Genomic DNA, 5,652 nt, shown 5'->3' on the forward strand with positions numbered 1-5,652 from the left:
CTCAAGCCGGCTTGTCAACAACTATAATGAATGAAAAGGAGGGGGTAAGCATAAATGCTTAGTAAGTTCACATGCAAATAGCAAATAACATAATCATGCAATTCCACATAAAACATCATTTGCATAAACAACATCAAGACATTCGTGTTTCATTTGTATTTAATATCTTTCTACGATTTCATCATACCAAGTTCTCAACCCGAGGATTTAAACACATACTTGTCAAATTTTCTCATTCACCACACTTATCAATATGTCACCTTCGTTTTAGGCATTCTTCTCATTCACTTAAGATTCACCCGTTGAACACATCAGAATATAATTCGAATACGCGGATTTCATGAACGTAAGTGCCATACCCGCAACTAGACAAACTCAATAGCCTGCGGAACTTATGTAGCCAAGCTACCATGTAACCCTCCCATAAGTGAACTCGGACTCAACTCAACGAGTTCGGAACTCAAATATCCTAGTGACATGTCACTTGTATTCTAATCTATTCCCAAGGTTCAAACAGGCTTTTTCCTAAACTTTTGCATAATTACACTTTTGCCCCTAGGCTCGGGAATTAAAATCCATCCCTTATTCTTATGTTTTATGACATGCTGATCATTTTTCCCTTCTATGGCAACATCAAATTCACACTCTAACATGTACTTATGACTATTAGGTATTTTTACCGATTAAGCCCTTTTACTCGTTTTCGCTTAAAACCGAGTAGCACAAGTTGTCTAACATAATTTAAAACCTCATATTCTATCATAAAACACCAAAATACACAAATTTCACCTTTGGGTATTTTTCCAAATATGAACCCTAGGTTGAATTATTGCTAGCATAAGTTAATTCGAGCTACTGGGATTCCAAAAACGTAAAGAACATTAAAAACGGGAGTTGGAATCACTTACTATGGAGCTTGGAAGCTTGAAACAAACCCTAGCTATGGAGAACCCTTGAAATTTCGGCCTAATGAAGAAGATGGACAAAAATTGGCTTTTAATTTTGTTTTTAATTCATTTTAATAACTAAATGACCAAAATGCCCTTCCTACTAAACTTTCAAAAAAATTTCATCCATGTCCAATTTTTGTCCATAGACTTAGAAATTGGTCAAATTGCTATTTAAGACCTCCTCATTAATATTCCAAAGCAATTTCATACTAAAAACTCCTAGAATGCAAGTTTTGCCAATTATTCGATTTAGTCCCTAATTTCAATTTAAGCACTTTAGGCATAGGATTTCATCATGAAATTTTCACACAATCATGAAATCATATCATAAACATCAAAATAATTATAAAATGGTTATTTCTATCTCAGATTTGTGGTCACGAAACCACTATTCCATTTAGGCACTAATTCGGGATATTACATTTTATCTCTGTCATAATATTAGTCAATTAGATAGTAGTCTTAGTTTAAAACATCCCTTAATTCATAGGCTAAATAATAAAAAGATAATAATTACTAGTACTTTTAGTCCTTGTGGATACGATATTTCCAGTCTCACCATAACTTTACTATTGTTTGATAGGTGCACTTGCCTTAGTCGAATTTTTAGTTAGTTTAGCGACCATCAATATTACTTACCAACCTCCTTATTTGCAGAAAGCTCAGGAAAAGACCAACCCAAATGTTCATGTTGTATGAGGTCAAAGGCTGGATCGAATAGAAAGTGGGTTGTAGTCAATGCAGACAGAAGTGAGACAAGTGTAGTCTAAGTGCACTCAAATTAGAACCACATTGACTAAACTCAAAGACTAGATGAGCCAATGGATGAGCATGATGGGAGATATCAAAAGGAAAATTGGCAACGACATCTCAAGTACTACAGAGAATAAACATCGAAGAGACGGGAGAAGCAAGTGAAAATAATAGCACTCTATTAAAGTAAATTATTGAGTAGCCCTGATAAACCCACTCAGGATGAGGAAGAATGAGTTGCGGATATTCTTCAAGAAGAGACCCTTCAGGAAGATGATACTGTAGAAAAGCCAGACACGATAGCTGAGCCAGAAGTTGAGCAAAACAAAAAACCTGCCCTTACAACATTACCATTCCCATCATGGCTAGAGAACAAACGAAAAAGAGATGAAGCAGAATTTGTAAGTTTCTTTTTTTTTTTTTTTTGAAACTAGTAAACTGGTTGGGCTTTTTATTAAAATTAAACTAATGAAATCCAAGTATTTCACAGTAAAAACAAAACAAATAAATTGGCCCAGTTTTGGCAATTGGCCCGTGAACAAAGTCAAACAAACGGGCATAAATAAATAAATAAAGGAAAAATCAAGAAGCAATAATTTTCACCTTTTTCATGCCCAATCAAATAACTTTTGCATCGTCATGCCTGTTAGTCTAGCCTTTCTTCATAATAACGGTTTGAGAGTTTCAAGGAAAGCAATTGAACCAACCATTTGATCTGTCATTTCCTCTTTCCTGTCTTCCACTACAATCCCATCCACCTATCAGACTATTCATCTTCAAGCCACTCTCATAAACCAAGGAAAGTTTTTACTTTACCAGCCATTTCAAAACTTCTCTCTTCCTCTTTTCATCTACCCCCTTTCTCAATCTGGTTAACACAATCTGTCTTTATCTTTCTGGCTATCAGCATATCCTGGTGCACTTTCGATCAGGTAAAACATCTCCTTCCTCTTCAACATTTCAGTAGCTAAAATATAAGCTAGGTGATTCGCAGATCTGTGGGTGTATTCAAAGATAAAAATTTTAGATCTGAGTAAAAGCTATTGAATATCTTGAATGTATGCCCCTATCTGTGATTTATCCTATTCTTTTGTTTTGCATTTTTTGATTACTGTTAATGAGTCACCTTCTACAATAATCTGTGGCCATTGCATGTTTATGCCAATTTGAACTGCTTTGCGGCAAGCGAGAGCCTCAGCCGCAAAAGCTGAGGGGATTTCTTGATGGATCTCTGAGCTAGATAGTAGAACTACTCCTTTGCTATTCCTTGCTACGATCCCTGAAGCTAATAGGCAGAGCCATGTATCATAAGCCCCATCAAAATTTATTTTGATTGACTGTTCAGGTGGGTGCTTCCATTTATTTACTATTTGTGAGCTTTTGGGGATTTTTGGTTCCACCCCATCTAATTATAGCTTTTAACAAATTGCGCTAGTTTGATTCCGGTTCTACTGATTTTCTCATGTATTCCAGCGTTTCTTTCTCTCCAGATTGACCATAGAGCACAACAGAAAAGTCTACAATGGAAATAAGTGTTTTGATCCAAAATCCAGGTAAGCCATTGTAGGAATTCCAGATTAGATTCCTGTAATAAATTCGGGATTGATAATTCTGTCCACATTGAAACTGACACAGGACACTCATGTATCAGATGGGCCATAGTTTCTGCTCCGCTTCCGCAACGGGGGCATATTACAGTAGTTGATAACTTTCTATGCTGCATATTGGCTTGTGTAGCCAGATAATTCCAAGAGATTTTCCAAACTGTAATCTTAATTTTAGAAGGTAGCTTAAGTAGCCATAGTTTTTTTTGTAGAAATTACTGTAGTCGGTATGTAAAGCATGAGCTCTAGTATCATTTTCAGAAGCTTGTAATAGTTTATAGGCGCTGCGCACTAAGTACTCCCCCGAGGGCTCTCCACACCAGGCCATAAAGTCGTCATGAGGATCCTTCGCCAGCGGGATACTAAGTATCTTCCCAGCAATTTCCTCCGAGAAGGTATTAACAATCAGCTCCCGTTTCCATTCTCTATTATTATTAAATTAACCCAGCAACTCTAAAATCATCTAAATTATTAACAACTGAAGATAACTTGAAATTACTTGCAATTGGGATCCAAGCATCATTTAAAACTGAAATGTTCATTCCATTACCTATTTTCCAGCAAACTCCTTCCATCAAAATCCCTTTTAACGCCCATAAGCTTTAACAGCTTTAACATGTATACGAACAGTTATTCCCTAGCTGCGAATTTAAAAAATCTTCGTTCGAAAAATGTTTTTCCTTAAGAACTTCTGCAATTAAAGAATTTGGATGTGAAAAATAAAATAAAATAAAATAAACACATTTTTACGTGGAAATTTTTTTTAAAAAAATTATGAGCGGAGGAGAAGAAAATTTATTTTGTCGAATTTGAATAATTACAAGAAGAATAGATTATGCCTATTTATAAGTTTGTAAAGTCATATTTTAGTAAGAGTAAAATATCTTATTTTCATCAATATAAAATAGATGGAGTTTAATAAAGTTTAAAAATTTTATTCTAAAATAAAATAAAAAAAGTGTAATTTTATATGAATTTTTATTTTATTTTATTTTATCGTTATATTTTATTTAAATAAGTATTCGAGTTAGTTAATTTTAACAATCTTCACCTTAACATAAATTCTTAATGAATAAGTTTTTCATCGCGAACTTTAAACGAATAAGTTCTCCACTTCTTCCACAAAACCTCTTAAGGGTTTACTTCAATAATGAACAAATCAAGTCTAAGCAATGTTTAAACTTAGTTATAGGAAGTGATTTAGTTATCATATTTGCAGGATTTTCATGAGTATTAATTTTGTTCACAATTATATTACCACGAGTAATAATATCACGAAAAAAATGATATCGAACATCAATGTGTTTTGTTTTCTCATGAAACATTTGATTTTTTTGTAAAAAAGATGGTATTCTGACTGTAATAAAATATTGTGTTGATTTGAAGGTCTTTATTGAGTTTACTAAAGAGTCCCTTTAACTAAATAGTTTCTTTATAAGTCTCAGTAATTGCCATGTATTCAGCTTTAGTGGTAGACAAAGCGATTGTAGTTTGCAAAGTGGCTTTCTAATTGATTGTATAACCTCTGATTATAAAGACATTTTGTGAGAGATCTTTTATCAAGGTCTCCAGTAAAATCAACATCAACATACTTAATGACTTCATCTCTAGTTTTTTTAAACTATAAGCCAACATCAATAATACATCGTAAGTATCTTAAAATCCACTGAATTGTTTTCCAATGTTCTTTATCAGGATTCGCCATATATCTGCTAACTGCACTAATTGCATATGATTAATCTGGACGTGAACAAATCATAACATACATGAGAGATCCCACTGCACTAGAGTATGAAACATGTGACATGTACTCAATCTCATCATCTGATTGTGGAGACAAAGTCTGAAATGGGTTGCTAAAGGAGTACTAACAGGCTTAGCACTCTATATATTGAACCTGCAAAGAACTTTCTCAATGTACTCCTTCTGACTTAGGTACAATTTACTTGCTTTTGTATCTCTGAGAATCTTCATACCAAGTATCTTATTTGTTGGTCCCAAATTTTTCATCTCAAATTTTTTACTTAGTTGGGCTTTAACCTTTCTTATCTCTCATTTATCTTTTGCTGCTATTAACATGTCATCAATATAAAGAAGTAGATACACAAAAGAACCATCACTGTTTTTCTTAAAGTAAGCACAACTGTCAAAACTACTTCTTTTGAAATCATGAGAAGTTATAAATGGATCAAACATCTTGTACCATTGTCTTGGTGACTGTTTCAAACCATAAAGATACTTTTTCAACAAGCAAACATAGTTCTCTTTGTATGTAAATATCCTTCTCAAATTATACATGCAAAAATGCAGTTTTTACATCTAATTGCCCAAGCTCCAAATCATGC

At 33.7% G+C, this 5,652-nt stretch overlaps 1 long non-coding RNA gene across 3 annotated transcripts; it reads left to right on the plus strand.

The window, feature by feature from the left end:
• Nucleotides 1-2,296: 2,296 nt before the first annotated feature.
• LOC108474188 (uncharacterized) lies at nt 2,297-5,309 on the plus strand. 3 transcript variants are annotated; one of them, XR_001869865.2, is made up of 4 exons: nt 2,297-3,048; nt 3,194-3,256; nt 3,339-3,702; nt 5,003-5,309. It is a non-coding gene; the product is annotated as an uncharacterized LOC108474188 (long non-coding RNA). The 3 variants fall into 3 exon arrangements; XR_008274597.1 differs by lacking the exon at nt 5,003-5,309 and having other exon boundaries at nt 3,177-3,256; nt 3,339-3,812; XR_001869864.2 differs by lacking the exon at nt 5,003-5,309 and having other exon boundaries at nt 3,339-3,812.
• The last annotated feature ends 343 nt before the right edge of the window (nt 5,310-5,652 follow it).

The sequence above is a fragment of the Gossypium arboreum genome, chromosome 11, assembly GCF_025698485.1.
Source record: "Gossypium arboreum isolate Shixiya-1 chromosome 11, ASM2569848v2, whole genome shotgun sequence".
Lineage (NCBI taxonomy): Eukaryota > Viridiplantae > Streptophyta > Magnoliopsida > Malvales > Malvaceae > Gossypium > Gossypium arboreum.